General features: G+C 44.1%; 1 protein-coding gene across 1 annotated transcript in view; it reads right to left on the bottom strand.

Annotated features, from left to right (window-relative positions):
* Positions 1 to 22,226, bottom strand: part of MRTFA (myocardin related transcription factor A) — a 94,415-nt gene extending 72,189 nt beyond the window's left edge. Inside the window, exons 1-3 of the mRNA XM_072338924.1 lie at positions 22,133 to 22,226; positions 14,111 to 14,174; positions 4,275 to 4,536 (exon numbers count right to left, since the gene is read on the bottom strand). The gene's annotated coding sequence lies outside the window, so the exon portion shown is untranslated. The remainder of the gene's footprint in view (positions 1 to 4,274; positions 4,537 to 14,110; positions 14,175 to 22,132) is intronic.
* Positions 22,227 to 23,921: the final 1,695 nt, after the last annotated feature.

The following is a 23,921-nucleotide window of genomic DNA, read 5'->3' as shown; positions in this document are numbered from 1 at the left end:
CTGGAACACATAAACTAACAGAAGAATTATGGCAGCAATCACCCACACAATTCCTTGTAATAAAACCAGGTGCCCCAATACTTCCATATTTTAACAGTAAACAGATTAGGCGCTACATCAGCTCCTTAGAACCATTTTTAAAAGTTCCGTGCTGCAATCCATAAGCGAATATAATCTCCAACAGCTTCTGTGGCACCAATTAATCGCATGCTTTGCACAGCACTAGGTCTTCACTGTAAAGGGAGCACCTTCTGACACCTAAAGCACATGCCTGCTATGTGACTTCAAGTCATACTGAAATTCCACGCATTCCAGCCAGCCTCCTTCCCCCAGCACACATGGTACTTGGGTGAAGGCAAGCATCCCAGATCAAGTAAACCCCAAAGAACTGGCAGGCCGGTGCAAGTTTTGTCCAAACCTGTAATCAAAATACAACAGATCATCTGAAAGAATGTTACCTGACCTTAAAGAAGCCACGAGAAGCACCACAATAGTGGCAGACCTCTAACACAAAGCTTTGCATGAGCTCAGCACAGAGGTATCTCCCAGTTCATTTGGGGAAAATGGGGGCTAATAAACAAGGGGAGTAAACACAATCTAAAATGAAAGCTAAATGGATGGATGATCTTGATAAGAAATGATCATCTGCTTAAGACTCTATATTTATACTCCGTTCTTTTGCGTTTTTTTTTGGTAACCACATTTATGAGGACCCTTACTCTCAGCCTTGCCCCAAGGGCCTGGAAAAGTCATCTTGGCATGTCTGCACGTAACTGAAAAAAAAAAAAACCATCAAGATGTTTAACAGCTTCAGATAACTGTGATGACCTTTTTTGGCTTGTGTAAGAAGAATGAGTCAGTTGCCAGTAATCTCTCAGTTTAAGAAAGTAGTGGGATCAAGGCTTCACTGAACGTGGGTAAAAAAGGGAAAGAAACTCAGTGTGAATTTCAGGTTAAAAAAACAAAATAAAAATCATCATAAAACAAAAAGACCAATTAAATGACTACACCTTAAATGATTCATTAAGCTTAATGTCTGATTAGAACCTCATAAATGTGTCAAAATACTTTACGAACACCTTACCGCATATGGCTGCCTTCCACTGAACTGACAAAAAATGTTTCTTATCTATTCGTTTTGTTTCAGTACTTCACACGTTCCTTTATAATCTTTTGTCTCATTTTAATTTAGCATAATTTAATAACAACCCACTCAAGGACCTACAAGGATAAAGCACAGCTGTGCTAAGAGAAGAATATGAAGTGGAGCTTGGGTGTGAAAAACAAACAAAACAAAAACAAATAAGAAAACACAAAGGTACAGTCTGGTGTTGCTCTCCAGCTCTGCTCAAGTACAGAAAAAGGAATTTACTGTCCCAGGGCATGCAGGAGCATGTGTATACAGGACTGCACCCCCAGTTCTCCCATAGGATATACAATCCATGATGCTTTACATGCCAAAGAGTTTTCTATTTTACCTCAGCTAATAGTTTACATTCCAGAATCATTGCCTGAAGTAACAAATTCAGCACGAATCCCCGTATCCTTTTTCTACAGGTATCCACAGATAAGAAAAGCCTTTTGTAAGCGGGCTGCCTAAAGGGTTAACCTGTTAGGGCAGTTCAGCCTAAGTAGTTCCTGCAGCTGTGAGTCAGCAATGCCTGTCTAGAACTGCGACCCAGAGACCCTTTGACACAGAAAGGCAGCTTCCAGCAAGTCTCAGATTTTACCATCTCCTCCCTTCCCAACACCACTCGTCTTCAACCTTCCTCATACTTGGAGTTTGGCAAATTGTCACAGAAGCAGTTTCACTGCACAAGATAGGCTCCTGCGACCATTAAGGATCGCTCAAATGTTTAGGCAGATTGCCATCTCAACTAGTAGATCATCTCTAAAGGTTGTTGAAAGTGTCCAATGGCACAGCAACAAAGATTCCCCATAAGCTCAGTACTTTCAACAAGCATGCAGCTCTTCCCCCAAGGTAACTGAAAAGTTCCCATTTAGGAGAATTACTTTATCAACTCAAAACACATCAGCTCAGTTTCTCAACAGCTCACTAAGCCAAGTCTCCTTATATGTTGTGACAAGTCTGCAGATAGCCCCATTTCAACAGCATTTTTCAGTCCCACAGAACTTGAACAAAAACACACACAAGCAGCACACAACATATTACAGCCTGGTAGGAAAGTACACTGTATGCATCTGAAGATAAGGTCAGGTAGTCTGCAGTGGAGACTTTGGACTTGATGCCTTGTCTGAAAAGCTGCACCTCCAGCAGTATAACTGCTGCTGTCGTGCTGAGCACTGATAGAGAAGCAGCTCTGAAGGGACCCACTTCATGAGTCACTTCCGGGAATATCCTCATTTTCTTTGGCAAAAGGTATGTACAGAGGTGCTCCATTTTATATATTTAGATTTTTAAACCTAGCTGTATTTTACCTATTCCAGACAGGTATTTCTCTAAAATTATCCCAACGTGCCATCTTTCAAACCACTCAAACTACTATAGATATGGACTTCATCTTTTCTATAACAGAATATCCTTTCTTCTAACCATAACAAATGCTGTTTTGTCCTGGCTTTATCTATTCAAAGCACTGCGACAAGGTTCCTTTTCCTAACTAGGTGCTCCTATCAGTTCCCAGTGCTAGCATCCCCTCAGTCTGTGACATCAAGAATAACTGCTTGTTCTCCTTCCTGGATCCTTTATTATGTCTCCTTCCCTACAAAGAACCCTACCTCCAGTAACTTCCCATTGTCACATTCAGTCAGCTAGCTGTCAAGCTTTGGAGGCAAAGAATCATTTGCTTTTCCTATGCTGCTTTCAATCCTTCTACCATGCTCAGAACTGCTTTCTTTAAATTTAATTAGACGTATCTCTTTGCCATAGTTACTATAAAATACCCAAGCCTACCACAAGTTGGAATGTGTTGAGATCAGAGTCTGCCATGCTGACTAATATTGTTTTCTTTTCTTTTCCACCACCACCCTTTATCCTCATTGATTGTCTTTTATCTTATGATTTGAAGCCAGCAAACATTAATGACTATTAGCTTTTTGTTCTGCACTTGCAATTTCTAGCTTCTCCACTTTTAAGGCCTTTGAAAATGTCCACAATCACAGAACGATGCCATAATGTATACGAACATGGAAATTTTTGCCATCCTTCTGGAAACAATATTTTGGGTTGAAATTAATTCTTTCAACCATCAAAACGCTAATACACTTTTCATGGAAGGCCACACTCAATTTCTGAAGCCAAGGAACCAAGCATATCAAGTGCGGTATCCCTCCAATCTAAACTACTTTTCTAAAGTGCACATATTCCACATCACTTTATCATAAACATTAAGTACTGGCTATAAAGCCACTCCAAAACTCTGTAGCATTTCCAATACGCTGTGGCACGCAACCCTGCACAATGCATATAACACAACACATAATGCCTAACACAACATGGCACCCAAAAGCCTTCAGCATCTTGCATGTACAGTTGATAACAAGCAATTCACACTACAGCAGTTACATAATAAGCCCTTCATTTTGCCAAGAGCCACCAACACATACCCCAGGGGTTACAGTAAAGAGAGATGATCCAGAGGAATTCACAAACAGGAGCCACCTGTTACCAAATGGCTTCACCAGTTTTACCAGGATGTGGCTGAATACACAAAAGTTTCATGGCAGCCTGGAAATCCTGAGCTTCACAAAGTTCATGTCCTCAAAATGGAAACTTTGGTCACCCAGTGATCCTATATTTTGTCAACCCATAGTCAGTCAGCAAACAGTTAAAGGGATTCATTTGCTGTCCACGCTGTTCAGCCACAACTTGAGAAACACGTTGGCCATTCTCACGCTAGGACTTAGAGGGCTTAGTAGGATATTTCATTGTTAACTCCAGGTCTTGTTCCTCCTTCTAACAAGTATGACAGGACTTTTCAGACGCTTGCAGCAAGAAAGATTACTCACCCTTGGTAACGTACAAACCAAGGTGGCCAAGAAAAATTTACAGATCCTTGATGGCTCTAGTCTGAGAATGAGCTAATACTTCCTTTGATTCTCTCTTGGCCTTGCACAACTTTTAGTCACCACAAATCACATGGAAGTCATTTCTAGTGTTTATCAATAATCTAACTGGTTTCATCAACACTAGATCATTACTTCTTCGTATGAATAAAAAGCTTTAAGCAGCAGCTCTGCCATCCAAACATGTACCAAATCAACACCATGGTGTTCTCTGTGAGCTGGCCAATTGAGTTCACCGTACCACTTACCATTCTTCCTTTCACTGAGTGGAGGAAGGTTGGGGTTTCGGCCATGGTGGAGGCTGAGGGTCAGCTCGGGCTGCAAGGAGAGCTCCTGCAGCTCATTGGCAACAGCTTCGCTCTGAGGGCTGGGGGCCGCCGAAAGGGACACCAGCACCGGCTCATCATCATTTTCGCCAGCCCCTCCTCCGTCCAGCCCATTTCCAGCAATGACGGAAGGGGGCAGGCACACCACACCGGAGAAATCCACTTTGGCTTTCGTGATGGCAACCTGCAAGACAAATCACAAAGTAAACCTCATGGCAGAGTCCCAACCCATACTTCCAGTTCACCGCGGCACCTCCATGCTCTAGAGAAATGGGCTCTTTAGTAGAGTGTGTGTTAACGTTCTCAATTGAAACATGTCCACTAACTGAAACCTGCTTATAAACTTGCTTACACTTCCAAAAGGGACACCACAGAAACTATGGATGAAAACTACAGATTATTATCCTTCTCTTTAAAACTTAAGAGAATCTCAGCTGATATTACTTCAGGAACCAAATCTTGAGAAGACTAGAACGGTAAACAACACGGACTGTGTTGGTCTCCATACTCCAGCTTCCACTGAAGTTAGCCCATTTAGAATCTTGAACTCTTGGTGACTCTCCTTTTATATCAGCAAGGGTGTTTTAACAGGACAGCTGTCAATATGAAATCCAGCCAGGCAAAATAAGGCTTCAAAATATACCCGGGAGAACAGCTGAATATGACAAATGAGGATTTTCAAATAAAGTCATTTGCATTTCAAAAAATCATTCCCTTACCCTGCTCTCTCCTCTCCTTTCACTACCAGGAAAATGAATGCAAGAAAAATACCCTATATGAAGTATACAGAAGTTTTCCTACCTAAAACAGCCACAGACACTGAACTGTGCAGTATATAAGGGGGTTTAAGTAATTAAACTAACAAGCAGTTTTGATTTTTTTATGTATGTTTCCATAATTCTTTAAAGAACTATTTAAAAGCCACCGCTATGTTAAAATTCGTTTATGTTCGCTCATTTAAACAGAAACAAACCAGCTGGAAGCCTCCAACGGAATGGTTACTGTGTTAAAAGTCTAAACAGTAACAGAGAGCATAAGTATACAAGGGCAATCATATTTGGATTTGATTAATGAAGGTGAAAGGTTCCTGCTTCTTAGTACACTGCTCCTATGAAGCCCAGCACTACCACAGTCATGTATCAAGCAAAGTTTTTGCAGAGCTTCAAGATGGAAGCACGGCCAGCTGCAAAGAAGCAAAGTAAAAAACATCTGGACAGTCGTCCAGAAACCACTCACAAAGTACCAACTTTAACCACACATTTTTAATTAAGAATTCCCCACTTAATGCTCTTGATTAACATGAATGCATGTGACAACATTCAACACATTAATAGCTGATAAAGTAGCTCAAATAGTCATTCCCCCTGCTTCTATTTCAGTTTTGTACTTCATTTGTTAGCGATGTTTGCTCCGCAACGCGCAGAACAGAGTTTTAAGTGGTTGTACATTTGTCTCAAAAACTTGTTCAGTATATGCGGGGTGCAACACTAAGAATTACTGGTAATGAATACATGCTATTTCATTCCTCTTGTCAGACATTCATTCCCAGGACCCGATGTCATGATCTGAGGAAAAGCAGGGAAAAGAAGGGTGGAGGGAAAAAAGAAAACAACAAAAACCACTAACTGAAGCTGGTGCTTGTTATAACAAAACAAATGAGACGGAGCCAAAGCTTACTGCCATATGAAGTATTCGCATTTCTTCAGTTACAGTTTGGCGAGAATATCCCTGCCTCCCTCTTCATACGTTTCCTGTCCAAAGCAAATAATGCTCACATCCATTTGAGAGCAAATTTTAACGGTAATCTGCAATGAGAGTAAAGTGGGCTGGTGCTCTTCTCTCTGTGATGGATACAGAAAGCCCGGAAACACACACCCTTCAGCTACAGACTTGGACTGTTTGGTGAGATAAAAGAATCATTTCAAAGGCTGCAAACAGTTAAATTGTGAGCAACGTAAGAGAGTCCAGGCCCTGTAGTGATGGGAGGCCAAGGAGCTAAAAGAAAGAGTCTTACGGGAGGTAACGCCAATCTGTTTTCTTAAAGGAGATGCACTGGAGAAAATTCGTCTAGTACCAAATGATGGCTAGGTCAGATAATGCAGGAGGACAAGTGCAGTCAGGTCTGAATCTACAGACAGGTGACTGGCATCTAACACCCACCTAGTAAGGATTAAAATGGCAAGAGGGTTAATTTCCACCCTAGAAAAGGAGTTCCTTCCTCTTCCCACAAAGGAAAAAGAAGAATTTTAAATGGCTCAAATACATAGGAACTGCCTACGCTAAGAAGACAGAAAATGGATTCAGGAACTTGTGGCATGCTGGATTTTCTGCTAAACAGGAATTTGTAAAAACTAGAAAAATCCCATTTCAAACAATATTTTAACAACAGCTGTAAAATCAACGCTTTTCCTAATCTAGTTATGGCTCCTTTATGCAAAGGCACAGTACCAACCGACAGCAAAAGCAGCCCAGCCTTATTCAGCCATAAGAGAACAAGGCAGGAGATCAGCTGAGGCCTAACAGTCTGCTGTGCAACCCTGGGCAACACCACACCAAATGGTATTAACTGATACTGGGATTATAAACCAGAGTTTCTCCAGCAAATTGCCTCAAAGAGCTCCAGCACAAGGCTTGGATCATTATAAGAACTGTACCTGCAAACTTGCAGGTTTCCTAACTCATTTAGAAGACAGCAGAGATGAAAGGCATCTTCTTAATCTGGGTTGGCATGTCAATCAGAGTCTGTCCACACTGCAAGTAATACAGCTTAAGAAACTCTTGCAGTCTCTTGCCTGAACATTCATTCTTCCCCTTTCACCAAGTTTTCTGTTGCACCAGCAAGTAGGGATGCAGCTCTAAGCTAAACTGAAATGAACCATTAAAGGAATGAAGAAATCCTGCATCCTCCACTTCCTCTCCCATTTCTGGCCAGGATAAGGATCTGCAGAAACACACAGATCAGGTTTCTCATTGGTTTATCAATGCAAAACCCAACCTTTGGATAACCCCTGATAAATCACATCCCTGATACAGTGTGCCATGCAGCCACACCAATGCTTATGCTAGCACACCAATGGGGACACAACCCGCCTACATTATTAGTACTTCCAAACATCTGGCCACTATCTGGGGGAAAAAGAGCTTTTTTCAGAGCAATGCCAAGTCTTAACTATATGCAATATATACCCGTTTAAAAAAAAATAATAAATGCCTGTGGTCCACCAGACTATAGAAAATGCTGTAATTGGGTGGGTTTGATTTTGGTGTTCTCAATTACAAGTCTGATGAGGGCATACAGGGATTAGGAAGATGCTTTGAGGATTTATAGCCATCCATGTCTCATTATTTTGAAGACACAGATCTCCTGTGAAAGGCATGGAATCCTTCCCTGTGACCAACAGCAAGGCTGCTATTAGACTTCCCAGACAGTCATACCACTCTTAAAGTGTCATTGTAGAATGATCAACTGGTTACACACACTAATACTTACAGCCCAGTTAAAATTTTAAGATGTTTTTTGTCTGTCATTTTCGAACAGATTAGAAACTTTCCCATAGATAAATGTTCCATACCATAAAGATCTTTAAGTGAGTCACACAGAAGCTGATGGACAGCATGTAAGAGCAAGCATTTCTTCTACTCCACGAGGGTTTCAGGGTGAGCACTCTCAAGGACTTGGATCTGTTGCTAGCAGATAACCAGAAAAAGCATTTTTCTGTGTTGAGTCCAGCTGGTTCTAGAACATGAGGCTATGATCCCCCAGATGTAACATCAACTTAAGCAATACTCAAGTCCTCCACTGTCCAGTCGCTCCTTTCTGTCCTTGTGCTTCCTCTTTTCCAAATGGGGAATCAATTCAATTTGATAATGAGTTTTTCCTGGGTTATTCACAGGAATCCAATCCCCATTGCCAACTACATACACAGTATATCACCATAACGCAGGGACAACAGCAAGCTCTCAGGAGCCAGGAGTGCTCACATTACACTGCTATAAAACACAACACCATTGCCTCAACAAGAGTACAGCGCAAGGAAGACAGAACTACTCTAAAGAAACATTAGATGCTGCTTTGAAATACATAATTTTCATCCCTTCCTGACTTCCAGAGGCATCCAACAGACTTCAATTTCAGACAGATAAACACGGCAGAAACATTTGTGAGCAAGGCAGAAGATTAAAAACTATACCCAATGTGAATGTTTGGAAAAAGATCTTTATAAAAATTAAGTTGCTCTTTATAGGTGCCTCCTCTTGCCATTCCAATGTCGTTATCACATTACACACAGTAAATCTGATGAGCTTACTCCGTACTTCGTGTTCACCACATTACAGAGTTACTTACGGAAGCTTCTTGCAGAGCTGCTCACGCAGAATCCCTCAAGGGTAGCTCGGAGCCAATGAGGTGAAAGGGAAACAACACAGATACATGCAGTACTGAAACCTGTCTGACTTGCATGGAGTTAGCTCATGGAGCCAAGTCAAAAAACAACTAGGGGGTGGCAGAATAGAGACTTAGGATTAGTTGCTTGCCATTTTAGCTCCATTAATAGTCCCATCATAAGGCAAAACAAGCACCAACATTGGCACAAGCAAGCAACAAAGGCATGCATCCAAGACTGCCTCTTTTGGCAAGAGACAGCTTACATCAATTTAGTTTTATCGTAAGACCACATCCTCTGATTAAACACCGCACTGATACTGCCAGCATCAGCCCAGCCTGCTCATTCCTCACTTCCCCCTGGCCAGCACAGGCTGAACCACATCAAGGAACTGATCCAGGTTAAACCTGACCTGGCCACAAGCATACAAATTGGTAGTTGTAATCTGCATCAGTTCCTGATCTGGTTTGCCACTCAGCTACACAACTTGGACAGAACATGAGAGAATGAGGTACGGGGAAATGAAAAAGAAATCAGGGTGGCTATTTCTGGTAGGAGTGTAACCTTAAAGTGTTATGTAGTTCACCTGTCCAACATTCATGATGGACAAGAGCACACACTAAGTCTTTATGCATTAGACTTCTTGACTTTAGCAACACTTACATGCTCATGGGGTAATTAAGATCTTGACACGGAGTATTTAAATGAACCAAAAAGCAGCACCACCTTCCCTAACTCAAAGTCTCAATAACCAAAGTAAAACCTCCTGAACCAAAGTAAAACCTCTTCAACACAAGGAGTTGAAAAAACAAACCAAGAAAAATCAGAAAAAAAAAATAAAAATAAAAATAAAAGAGGAAAATGGACAAATCAAGCACGGGCACCTCCATAAACTGCTCACTCATTTGCATTTTGGGGGATGAGTTGCCAGGGTAATGGCAATTTCCTACCAATTTAAGAATTGCTAAGCAACCTCCAGCAGCTAACAGCAACAGCTTGTGTGTGCAACTGGGTTATTTTGAGAAAGCAGAGTTTTTGCCTGACATTTAAGAGCACCTTTCTTCTAAATGATCTTGCCAGCTGAGATCATCTGGTCAGGAAAATAGGTGATCTTAGGGCAAAATGGATTTAAATGGCTGCTGTTTGAAATGAATAGGAAGGGAAGTCAATGATGTGTCATGCCCAAAGGCAACTATACCCCCAGGTACTCACAAGTAAAAAGAATAACAACTAGGAAGGGTAACTGATGCTTGTAGCAGATGTAAGCCAGAACACCTCATTAGCTTGAGATGCTGCAAGGATCAGCCTGAAACCAGCCAGGTGATTCCCTTCAGATATCAATGAAAAGTCACAGGCTGACCTCCAAGATTATACAGTTAAGTTAATGAGCAATACTACGGAGTGCTAAAGAGGGATCTTAGATTATAGCATTTTAACACATATGCAAAGGCAGTTTACATGGAGTAAAGTGGGTCAGGCAGCTTCCTTCACTTTTACACTAACTGGGGGGATTGGGCAACAACAAGCAAGAAGTAATCACATTTCCTCTGCATGAGAACCAGTAATTTAAAGGTGTAAACTGTTCATTTTAGCATTATCACAAGCCACTATCCTACAGTGCTTCCATTAAAACCCAAAGTTTGCAACACATGAAGACGTTGATAAGAAATGGATGTTTTTTTTCTATTTGAGCCAAAGAACACTGAATCTGTGCAGCGCCAGTAACCCTGCAGTGAGAGAGGCCAACTTTGAATCACCATGAATCACCACCAGAAGCCTCTACCCTATTGCTTCCAGCAAATGTATCACTACAAGAGTCAAAAGACACGTTTAGGCTAGCAAGAAAGTAGCAAGGAATCTTATCAGACAAAAAGCATGAACATCTGCGTAGAGATATTAGGACTTGAGAGGAAAAGGATCCAAAGAGCACGTCTAATGCAAAGCAACAGTATCCTAACTGCTGCTGCGCTAAGGCCCCGTATGCAGCCTCCCACATGATTTTAAAGACCTCTCATCAAGAACCATATTTCCCATGCCATAAATATTTTCTTCATAAGGTACTAGCTTTCATTCTACTCAGGCCAGCAGGGATAGAAGTCTTTAAGAGGTTTTCAAAAATTGTTAACAAACATCCATTTCTTAAAACCACAAATTACTGGCCAAGAAATGTAGTTTTGCATTCCAGATGTTTAAGAAATACTTTTCATGATTCAGTACACATTTGGAGGAAGTTGGTGGCTTTCGAGCTCAGTAGAACTCTGGCTACACTAAAGATAATATCAAAACTAGGTTTAAGAATCACAATGGTATTTAAAATAAACAATCTTTGCTCAAAAAAATGAACTCCCCACCAATATTCAGAGTTCTTATTCAAGCCCAAAGAACGAATGAGGCAGACAACCTTCTGCTTTCACGGGACACTGAGCATTAAACCACTGTGTTGAATTCATCACCTAGTTTGTGAGAGTGAAGATGATAGCTACTAAGAAGAAACAATTTTCACTGAGGTTCAAAGAACACAAGTGAGCAAAAAAGACGCAATGTTCTCATCTCCTGCGTCAATGGCAATGCTGGTATATTTTAGGTGTTGGTCATGATGTAGCTCAACTTGATAACTAAAAGGAATCCAGCCTTCTCCTGAGCTCTTGGTTCCTGCTGCTTCTCTTCTGCCTGATCTTTTCGTACACCCACAGAGCGACTCCAATCAGCTGAAACAGCGGACGACTAACTCTGCAAAAGATGAGAACCCATTTTCTCCAGGAATCATTTAGCTACGTGCCCTGTGGCTGTACAAACAGCCAACTCTGATGCAAAGGAAGAAGCAGGAGCACACAGATGCCTGAAGGTTTGACCAGCCTTTGCAACAGCAGCTTGTTGAAAGATCAACTCAACGGTAATGTCAAAGAGCACACTTAAACATCCAGAAGCAGTGCCAACTTAAGCAGTCTGCTACACATTCCCACTCTCATACCTTCCTCATTGTGAAACTAGCATAAATCTTATGGAGACAACATGTACTGGATCAGATGAAAAATAAGCTAGCAAAAACCACTTCTTTCCAGGAGGCTCTGTTCCCCAGAGTGGCTCACCATGGCCACAGAATAAGCTATGCCAGCAAAATAGAGGGAGCAGTGAAAGGGAGCAAGCTGTTCAGGCTAGCACTGGTGCCAAAGAGATGCATGATGAACTATGGAGTGCTTAGCACAGGATTGCTCTACGCCTGTTTTTCAACACCTTCTGCTGATTTTCCTGCAATTGTCATCGGTGCGTTAAGTTTTCCTGCATGTAGGACACAAGGCATTCCTATTGTCCCTCCATAGGGGCAAGCAGATGAAGCTAAGGATTTGACCCAGACAGCAGTGAAAGGCATGTGGTAACAGCAATCAATGGCAGCAAGAAGGCTGCAGCAAACTAGAAAAGAGAATGCTGAAGGTCTGTGCCACATACGAACTTCGACTCATGAATTCATGGCAGGAAAACTCAGGGGACGAGTTGGAATGAAGGAGCTCATGTTGAACGTGCATTTAGGGTAGATTTGGAAGAGAAAGCAAAAGGACAAGAGGAGTCTGGAAATAAAACTTTCCCGAGAAACAATATGCTTTCAAACTGAAGATTTTAACTTTGGAACAGAATTTCAAGTATCTAGGGCATAACAGATGAGCGACTTGGGTAAGGAGGCTGAGATAGCTCAGGGAACCTAACCAAAAGGAAAATACATTGTACAACAAAAAAAAGCCATAACGGAAAAGTAGTTTCATTTCAGTCTGTTCAGTTCCCCAAATGGTCTCATGGTTCAAGTATTCTTATTAGCACAAGGGAGCAGATAAAACTACAGCACTTGAACTATCCTAAGGAATTCATGGAAAGGCTTTCTGGCAACCCACTTGTGTGAGTAAGAGAATATTTCAACACTGTACCTACTTCAGTGTGATCATGAGTAACTATCAAGAATTTAAGTCCATGTATGTATTATATTTTCCCATTTCATTTGTAAATTCTCACTTGCTATGCTTCAAATCCAGTGACTACAGCCATAGAGCAGAACAGCTCAGTGCGCTGGTCCTTGATGGAAAGCTATGCCTAGAAAAATGGTTGTCCTCCACCATGCTAACTATCTGAAACCTGGAACCACAGTTTTCATTAGATACAAAACAAAACTTAAAAAAAAAAAACAACACCAAAAACAGAGGAGTGGGGCCCACTGACAAGCAGCAGCTTTCAGTTAGCCTTGAACAGCCATGGTTTGGCCTACTGTAAAACTGAAGCCTGAAACAGACTTCAAGAAGTTTTCTGACCCCAGCTGCATTCTTTAGTCATGACAGCGTAGGATGTCTACAAAAATTAGACCAAACTGAAAGGACTTTGCTTCTCCTCCCCATCAATGCAGCCTGGGTTTGGAATACAAAGTTCTCTGAATTTTACTGGCATCTCCTAATGCAGCTACCTTGCCTGATACTCATCTAAGTGGAAGTCCAGCAATTGCGACTGAGTTACCAGGTCTTTTTATTACCCTTTCTCCCCTGTGAGGGCTGACTTTCCAACCCCAGCTATCTCCACTACTGAAAAATAGATTTTTCTTCAGTAATTCACACAGAAGCACACATCAATACTGCTGTCTTGTCTAAGCTAAGTGGTTTATTGAAAAGAAATCTGAACTACTCCAGAGCTGCTTCCTGACGCATAAATTTAATGGATGTGGGTAAAGAATATGTCAGGGTGATGTTGGTGAGGAGCTACTGCTCCTGTTGTTCTTTGTCAACTCAAAGGATAACAAATTCAACCTCTCCTACGGAAAAAAAAAGACCAACATCTTCTGTGTCTGAAGCAGCAATACTAAGAGCCAGCACAGAAAGGACATCTAAAACAAGTCTTGTGTTCCAGTGCTAGAATAGGTTAAAGCATTTTCTGTTTGCTGTAAGACTCAGCCTGGGACCGCAGATAATGTCTGAATATATCCTCCTCCTCTTTGGACACTACTGTATCATGGTAATCTCAGTCACAGCTTGGCAGACATCCTATTCTACAGCATACGTGCAATTGCCTGGCATTACAGATTTGATTAAATCAGTCCAGATATACAAGAACCATTTTAAAAAGACACACAGGCAGAAAAGTTTGCAATGCAGTACAAGCTAACCTGCAACAAAATGGACTAACTGTTAGGCAACAATGAAAGGGCCACAAGAGTACATTTATACTCTACACTACAAAGTCCTCACTGGATAGCTGAGGCTGCCCAGCGCTAACACAAATTCAAGATACTCCACCTTCAGCACACTACAAACCCTCACAATCAGTGACCACAAGTAAATTTCAGTTCAGTACATAAGAACAAAAGGTGCAGACTGAAGACAGCAAGGAGAACATAATACATACCTTACTCAGAGTTCCCACGAACAAACCCAGCTCACTTCCATGCCAGCAGCTCTCTCTCCAGTCACTGAAATGGAAAACAGGACACATACTCAGGGATCTTCAAAAAACAAACACACACACAGCCCATTCTCCCCATTAAGAGTAAGGAGCAAGTTATATCTGGGTCGCTTTATTTTCCCATTGTCTTTAATTAAGCTGGTATATTGCAAGAAAGTTGGACTGAAAACAGAGACTGCCACGCTGATATACACATATCCACGCTCCTTCCACGGCAGAACTTCTACTGCAGAACTATTGGTATGCCAGTTCTGAAGAATGCATTGTTTGAGATTTACTAAGCCAGAATACTCAGCAGATGATACACTCAATATTCCTGTCCTCGTACCAAAGTATTTCCTCAAACACTGGATGGTAGAAGTTGGGAGACTGTTATGACTAGTTTATTACACCACGTAATCCATCCAAATAAAAACAGGGAAAGGTTAACAAGAAAAAAAAAGGAAAAGATCCCAAAGTACATTCTGTAGGTTTGCCAAGACTGCCATGGCAGTTTGGGATATAGGAGAGAAGAGAATCATCCCATCTCAAAAATTCACAAGAGTACTGAAGTAGCACAACCATTTTTCTTTGGCAATATTTTTTATGACGCATTCACAGTCACACTTGGCTAGAAAATAATTACTTCAGAGGCTCTGGAAAACCTCTTTCAAACAGCAATATAAAGGGGTCAGAAGTTGATGTGTCATGTACCTTCATTCCTACTTCCTCAGCCATGTTTAAAAAAAAACCAGCAAATCACAAGAAGGTTTTAATATTGAGTTTCCATTCCATTTTCACCTCTGGGCTTTTCAGACTTTCAGGGCTTCCCAGACAACAGCACCAATCACTCTGTGGGAACACAGAAGTGTAGTTGGGATGCTATAATAGGAGAAAACAAAAGAAACCCAGCAACCTCCCCAGATACAAACATCAGACTTAAGGGGCTTAAGACACAAGCTTTAACATAGCTGGAGTGGAGAGAAAGAAAAAAATAAGACAGAGAATGAACTGTGGTATATGACACTAATATCTGAAGGGGTAAAGTCAGTTATGGTTGGAGTGAAGAAAGAACAACTGCAGCTAGATGCCTGGATAATCAGAGCATCAACATTTGCAAGAGCCCTCTGTTATCAGTAATGAATTGCACATCGACTTGGGCAATTCTCATCTAATTAACAATTTGTAGGAGAAGGGATTTACAATACTGATACAAATTAAGAAAAAAAGGAAAGACAGCCCAGCTTCAGAAGCTTTCCTTATGATCACTTTCACTGAATAAAACATCTCAGCATCACATTAATCGCAGCTCTGCCACAGAGTCAACAGGTCATTCTGCCACCTCTGACAGCACTCATCAACAAGCAATGTTTAGAATTACTTATAACTGCTGAGTTTACTGGGAACCCATAATGAGAGTTTTTGTTTGTTTTATAACATAAAGCAGCCAAATCGATACAATTGTAAGACATGATAATAGTGAAATAACAGAAAACCTTATAAATTGAAACGGTGCTTTTTAACAGAATGGATATCTGACCACTCCTGTTTTCCAATGCTTCCAAGGATCTCTGGACACGAGGAGGCCAATGACCTCCTTCCTATATGTAATCCTCTGGGACAGCCTGTGTTCATCCTTCTTTCTCAGCTAAGAACTAGTTTTATCCCACATACTCTGGACAATAAAAGGTCAACCCTAAAACCTTCAGTCCTATTTGCCAAGGAAGTTCCTGCTCAGTCTAAGCAGGCAGTTAAACCATTGCAACATACAATTTACTGCTGTCACCTGAACCTCACGCAGGAGATCAACTGGCTTGCCACAGGCATGGATAGTCACCAACCTTCTCTCTTAATGTGTGTGCCATTCAAATAAGAGATGCTGTAGAATACCTGCTTTATTGTTAGCCTTAATCAGTCACCTCATCCCCTGGAATTTTAGTCCAACTTGAAGATGGAACAACACAGACACGCTCTGCCTTCAAATTATCAAGTCAAGCTTTACAAAAACTGACCAAAACAGCCCCACAACAGTAATGAAAATGAGCTCGTAACTGTTCCTTCTACTTTACAACCAGAGAGTAAAGATTAATCTGATAACTGCCATATTTTTTGGCAAAGTTCCACAGCTACGCTGCTTTTGTAGCCCTCTGCTTACAGAACAATCAAAACACTCCTCCGGCCCTCCTTTTTCCTCTGACTACGAGGTCAAGGCAGGAAAATTGTACCGTCCTAGATTTTCTGAAGAAAAAATGGTGTCATCTCTGAGAAATGCAGAAGTCTCATCTTGCTGATAAACTTCTCCATCCAGTGGAAATGTTTATACGTCAGTGTTTACATGTTCAAGCCAAATGGCTGCTAATGCAGTGATTACAATGGCGTATGGCCTTCACTGGTGTCTTGGGGTTTGAGCAGCTCAGAAACTCACTGACATGATTCACAAGCCTGACATGAACACAGCAGTGCAGAGTCCGGAGCCCATCTTCAGCAGTTGGGTTACCCCTCGGCCAGAGGCTTTCAGAAGATTCATCATACACAAGGTGATCTGATCCTATAAAGCAGGTCTGCTTGGATGCACAGGAGGGAATTTAGACAGTTATATTTGGGTTAACATTAACTTGGCCCTCTCACATAGCATTGAAAACATCATAAACTATGCCCATTGTACACACTGCGATGGAAATAAATCTGGAGGCTGCAATCACATACTCCTGGCAAACTTCTTATATTGTTATAAAATCAGGGGAGGGGACAAAAAACAAGAAAAGAAAGTAAGAAATCATCCAAGTGGAGCCCATGGATGCTTCCATACCAGTTTCCTTTCAAAGGAGAGAAAGTTTCCTTGTAATCATCAACAGAAAGTGAATCCTGTCTGAACTTTGCTCAGACCTGTACCTTCCCACTTATAAACAGCTGCACAAAGAATGAGTTCATCATAACATGGGTATGGCTGCATGTAAAGGATGATCTCATTTGAGCAAGGCTAAGCAGGGTGTTGGCCATATTGATCCACGGGGCAGTGAAGACACCTCCACTGTCTCTACTGAGCCCCTGAAAGGGCAGAACTCCAAGAGCTGCAGCACTCGCAGACTGCTCCCTAGCATGCCTACAGCTAGTCACAATTGCCACGTTACAGGAAGCATTACTTTGAGGCTGACCCGATCAGTGATGCAGACTCCTGTCACAAAACAAACTTAACTTCACAAAAGAAGGCACATTGTTTCAGCCCCTTATTCCCCCAACACGAAGGGCTCTGAAGACAACGTGTAGTCAGCACATTGATTTGTCTTGCTGGAGAATGGGAAAACAGATGCATGCACTTCACTACGCATCCATGGCACAGACAGCAGCAGCTCCTGACTACATCCAGGGGACAGCTCTTATTTCAGTGGTTTAGGAACTACCACGGAGGCAGTCCCCTGCAGTCAGCTGGTTACAAACCAGCACTGTGCTGCTTCTGCTGTGCTCCACAAAAGCCCTGCTCCTCTGGATCAGCAGGGGCAGAGCGAGCTGAAGGAGGGAGCACAGCTTCATTAGGAAGGATAAGTAGATGTAGCTGGCATGCCGGTTTGCAGCAGGAGAGCAAAAGCAGATAAATGGCACGAGGTCAGGGAGCAAAAGAAACCCACCAGTTAAAAGCTCAGCCTTTAGCTTTCAAAAGACTCGTGATTCTGTATTAATTTGTACGATCTGACAGAGATGTTATCGATATGGTTGTGTTCCTAAATCCAAAGTGTTTCTTCACACAAGAATAACAGTGTTGGACGCAGGCAGGAAAACGGGAGAGGCAGGGAGAAAGGAACGCTGCGGAAACTTAATTCATTCCTTTAGTTTCTGAAATATAAACCAATCCAATTTCAACAACGGCAGCACTTTGCCCGCTGACAAACTCTCAGATTTATCTGCGTGGAAAATAAGCATCTCAGGTCAGGAACAGAACAAGATGAAAGGAAAACGATCTGCTGCTCCTGGCTCTGTTTCCTGATGTCTGCCAACACTGCGCCATGCGGATGGCGGGTGGCTGCATTCGCTGCACGCCTCGTTTGTCCTCCACGAGGAGGATCCGTGTTGAAAAGTCTCAACACATCGCCTGGCCTCAGTGACATACCTAAGCCTGGTAATGTAAACTGTCCTCACCCCGGTGCCATTCATTTCCCTCAAAGAAGCCGCTCCGCAGTGTTTGTACTCCATAAAGCACTCCAAGGAGGGAAGGTGAAACGCACACACCAAACACACACCATCTCCCCAAGCGCCACCAAAGCATCCAACTAAAGAAGAGAGGCTGAGAACTGCCACCAGCCCATCCATTCCATCTATTAGTCACACGTACACAAAAGAAGGCTGCTAGGGACAGTTGGAGGCTGTGGTCCCTGTAGTGCTCCTTTTAGCTGCAGTACTTTCTCAGCACCCCGGCAGCCCTCCCCTCAGCTTCAGCTGTGCATTCCTTCTCCTTTCCCCCAGTGCTGATTCTGGGGGATATCGGGGCAAGCAACAGAACCTAGAGAGGTTGAAAACAGACCCTGCGATGCGGCACAGCAGGCAGCCCCCAGCCACACATCTCCACTGAGGGGACAGAGAACAGCGGGAAAAAAAACTATAATAAAAAAGCAGATGGGAATAGGAGCAGCTTAAGGCAGCCCCAACACTAAGAGAGATGTCTGTGTAACCACATCCTCTGTTTTCAGTCTCGGCTCAGCAATGTGTCCAGCAGGAAATCATTAGATTTGCCTTTCCCCAGAGTAGGTGTTTGACGGTTTCAAGCTGCTGAACAGTTGCTTTTTCTGCTTCCTCTTCAACAGGAAAAGACACTGACCCTCGGGACAAGGTTGATAATTCTTTAAAGGAAGAGTATTGCGTAACCGTAATAAGATGTACTAATTGTTGCCTCTTTGTACACAGAGGAAATTAGCTGTGCTTTTCAAAAGGGATCTTAATCATGCCACCGAGTTACCAGCAGTAAACAGACACTGGCACAGCCGCGTTCTGTCACCCAGAATAGAGGAAGGACAGCTGGGCATACAGAGTAAAGAGACAAAACTCTGGGAGTTACTACAAATTGTGCCTTTGGGGAGAAAGCGTCTATGGAGACAGCTCACACATTCCAAACGTGTGTAGCAATTCATCTTGTGATAACGTATGAACGCGTGCTAAGAATTTATCTGCTTTTCCTCTATCATCCAATCCCTTCTGCTCTGATCCTCCCCTACAATTGGAACAGCCCCCACCAAAACCACACAGTGATGTCATCGTGGCTCAACAGGGCATGGAATCCAGTAGGGCTTCTCCATTACTATTAAATTAAGGGGTATTTTGATTGCCTGGATGTTTATCACACCTGGAGATTCAAAGGTAAAAGGGTCTGTGATGCTGCTGCTGCTTTACTGTATCAGCCTGAGCTGGAGCAGCAAAACACAGTCACAAGGAAGCACTTCTCCCCAAACCCAGCAGTTTCTCATTACTTCCATAATCAAGAGGAAGGAAATTTAACAGTCTATGAAAAACTGCTTTGGATGGCTGCGACGTCCTCTTAGGCCCATGTAAAAATGCCTCCCGTACTCTGCCTCTTTGTACTTTATTTAATGGTCCACTCGTTGCATAAGGACTCCTGTGGGGCCTTTTCCCTACATGACGTTAAGAGGGAGGATGCTTTAGTTTAAGCTAAATAGATGCAGCAGCTGTTGGAATCAGGCAAGGCAGTGCTACTCACATTTGGTACACAACAGTACGATGCCATGAAGCCACAACTGGCAATATTCCACTCTTGTCTCAAATTCACTGGAACAGGTTGCCCAAGGAGGCTGTGGATGCCCCATCCCTGGAGGCATTCAAGGCCAGGCTGGATGTGGCTCTGGGCAGCCTGGTCTGCTGGTTGGTGACCCTGCACATAGCAGGGGGTTGAAACTGGATGATCATTGTGGTCCTTTTCAACCCAGGCCATTCTATGATTCACATTTGGTATCTAAATTTAAGTGAGGAAGGACTTGGTGAGTCTCCCGATTAACATCTGGAGATGAAGAAGGGAAAATATGCCCACATGCAAAAAGCTTCTAGCATTCCCTTTCATCCCCGAGTCTCTTCCTCCTTCGAGCAGAAAGCTCAAACCAGAGCACAGAAAAGGAGCTCACAGCCAGCTTCAGAGCATACGCTTATTTTTAAATCTATTTTTAGATTCTATTTAATCACAATTACCGAATCACTCATTTCATCACTGCAGCAAACGAACACAAACGGGTGCCCTCTCATTTGCTATTCAGAAGTGATCCAATTGTTTTCAGAAAATACAAGAGCTGCTCCAAAAGTAACACCTCCTGTTTTATAACGTCGGCCCATGACATCAGAGGCAGACACTGGTGGTGCGGCAGTAGAGGTTGAACCTTCACACCAACATCCCATCAGACTCTGATGCTGTGTGACAGAGAGCAGCTGAGGGGCAGTCTGACAAAATGGCATCTGATCTGAAAGCGCATATGAAGTGAAGGTGTGTCACTGATTCCCCCACGTGGAAAACGTGACACACATTGACAGTCACTGATGCTTGCTGAATGCTGATAGAGACCAAACAGTGTTTGTGTCCGCAGATAGGTGCAGAGGTGTGGGTGATATGTTTCAATAGCAGCAACAGTGGGTTACCTCCACTGGTATGCAGCATGCAGGCTCTTGTTCATTGCTGGCAAAAAGACATTGCTAATGGTGGTAACTATACTGAAAAATAGCATTTTGTAGCTGAGAATTTGTTCTATCAAACAGCGCTGTTTGTGCTACTTGGATCTGTTAGGGTTTCCATGGAAATAAATAGGAGCCACTACTTGCAGAGCAACCTATGTACTCATTAAGACCCAAAAGCATTACAGATCTGCCAGTTCTGGGGTATGGATTCTAACGGTGGTTTATATAACAACTAACTGGTGGCAGCAAAGTATACTTTGAAGTCAGTATTGAAAGGTTTTGTATTTATCGCTGAATGGTTGGGTTGGAAGGGACCTCAAAGCCCACCCAGTCCTACCCCACGCTGCGGGCAGAGCTGCCACCCACCAGTTCATGCTGCCCAGGGTCCCATCCAACCTGGCCTCGAACCTCCAGGGACAGCAAAATCACGGCTTGTTTGGGTAGAAGAAAATATAAAACCAACTTGAAAGTAAAATCAGTGCAAATATGGAAAGAGTGTGAACCCACCTACAGCGTGACTAACTCCTACTGAATGTCACATGCTAATTGGAAAGAAAGACGGACCTGCACACTGAATGTTCTCAAGATCCACAGGTTTAAAGAGGAAGACTGTGAATGCCTCCAGAACGTATTTACAGTTGAGGGCAGATGGATGTGAGGTTCCATGGCAGAGGGCCTGATGCTGGCCGGACACGTAGGACACAGAAAGGAAATGGTACGGCAACATCCAACCTGCAAGTCCTTACTCAGCCCACTCATCTCGATTGACGGAACCACGCAGGGCCACTTAGCACCAGGTTTGCGTGATGCAGAATAAAGAACCACAGACGCAGCTCACGGAGGCCTCGGGGGAGTTATTGCCACTTAAGAAGCGGACGGAGCCAGCTTCCATCCGTGCTCCCGAAGCGACACGCCCCTCTCACGCACCATTTCACCGTGGGATAAGGACGCCTCCACCTCACAGCGCCCTGAGCGCGCAGCTACGAGGCGGACGAAACACCAGTGGGGAAAACGAGCCCGGCGGAACGCAGGCACGGAGCAACGGGAGGGGCAGGAGCCCGGCACGCCGCTGTCACCGCTCCCAACCCTGGAACAAGGGGAGAAAAGGGAGGGAGAGCCCCTCCGAGGGGGAGCGGACGGGGAAGGGTCGTCACGAGGCGGCAGCGCCCACGGGGCGGGGGGCGCTGAGGGCCAAGCGCCGCGCCCTCCTCGGCAGGCGGCCGCCCTGAGGTGAGGCCCCGGGAGCCCTCCCCCCACCTCGCTCCCTTTCTTTGCTGCCGGGTCGCCTGGCAGCCACCGGCCGAACCGCAGCTCCGTACTCACCCGCTCACGGCTCCATCTCGCCCCGAGCACGCCCGCCGACAAGGCGGAGCCGCCGCCCGCCGACAAGGCGCTTCCCCCAAGCGGGCAGCCCGGCCTCGCCACCGCCGCCCGGCGCCTCGCAACCGCGGAAGCGCCCGCCCCACGCCTCCCTGCCCCGCCGGCTCAGCCAATCGGAGAGGAAAACGGCTTGTGAGCGCCACCGCCGCCGGCCAATGATCTGCGAGCACCTGGGGAAGCTAACGGGCCCGAGGCAGGGCGAGGGGGCGGAGCGGGGCTGGCGGCGCCTGCCTGACGGGGCGGGCAGCCAATCGGGAGGCGGGATGATGTCATGGGGGCGGGGCGTTCCCGGAGAGGTGGAGGTGATGAGCGGTGGTAGCTCGCTCTTAAAGGGACAGCGCTGATTTTTGACACGGGGTGGGAGTGTCGGGTTTTCTTTTTGCTTACTTGCTTGCTTGATTTCTAGTTAATGTCTAATGAGCTCCCGGGGATGAGGTTTAGGTCCCAAGGCCCCCACACCTGCGGTGGCGAGGGGACAGGCATTGCGCGTCCAGCCTGTGACCTCTAGTGGCTGAAAACATTGGGATCACCTTCTGAAATGAAGAGAAGGGACGGTGAGGAATTTGCACAATAATTAATGGTGTGTGAGGGAGGAGGCAGCAGCCTGCCTGTGTCCTGTAGCCGGAGGACATGATACAAGCACAAAGCAATGCGCATGAAGTAGTTAGGAAAAAATGCTCGTGCCACATCTAACATACAAAGCTGACAAGGCAGAGCCCGATGGCACCAGGAGCGTGAGGGAGAACCTCTGGGCCTATGGTGCACACATAAATCTCAGCTGTAACATAGTTCTCCGCACTAACAGGGTCATCCTTCCAGGGGGTGGTTCAGTGAAAGAGGAACAGCAAAAACATGACGTGTTCCCGTGGCTGATGGCTATTCTGGGAGTTTTAGGTTTAATGAGGAGTCGGGAGTATTTACCTTCCTTTTCTAAGAATAGCACTTGAGGGATCTGAGAGAAGTGCTCCTGGCAGCTGGCTGTGCTGTGACCCGGCTGCAGCTCAGCACCACACGCTCACTGCCCCCAGCTGGGATGAGGGAGGGAGCTGGAAGCAAATAGAACTTCTTGTGGGTCGGGATAAAAGCTATTTGATAAGGTAGGAGAATGGAAACATATATATATACTTATATATCTGCAGTGCAGTTACTTGCCACCTCCTACAGACACCCAGCAATAACACAACTGCCCACAGACCAACAAGTGGCCCAGCATGGCCTGGGCCATCGCTCAGCAACACCCAAGCCATGGGTGCACCGTTAACGCTGGTACAGCTGAAAGCAGGGCATGGATGAGAAAGTGTGGATGTCTTTCTGGTTTGCACTGTTGGTTTTACCAACAACGGCTCGCTGCTTGCTCCTGAAGTCATTTCCTCAGGCAGCTTGCTCATGGACCTGTTTGCACAGGGAGGAACGGTGTGTCTAAATGTCTATTACAGAGTGCAGCACAATTCAATCTACCTATTCCAGGTGCAATTCTGAACTCAACTGCATGATTACAAAATCAAGTTACTTTTGGGTGCCTACAACAAGAGGCCGAGTAGGGAAAACCTACCATGAGAGAACAACACTGAGAGGTACCATAAGAGCGTTTCTAAAGATGAAGTTCTTAAAACGGCTCAACATTAGGCTTAACCTTAACAGCTGAACGGCCTTCAGCCACCTAAAGATGTCTGTGCTTAAAACCATAAGCTATTACAGAAACCCTAATGACCCAACGACTCAGAACATGCCT

The sequence above is a fragment of the Excalfactoria chinensis genome, chromosome 1 (assembly GCF_039878825.1).
Source record: "Excalfactoria chinensis isolate bCotChi1 chromosome 1, bCotChi1.hap2, whole genome shotgun sequence".
Lineage (NCBI taxonomy): Eukaryota > Metazoa > Chordata > Aves > Galliformes > Phasianidae > Excalfactoria > Excalfactoria chinensis.
The sequence above is the reverse complement of the archived record's forward strand: the minus strand, read 5'-3'. Positions and strand labels throughout refer to the sequence as shown.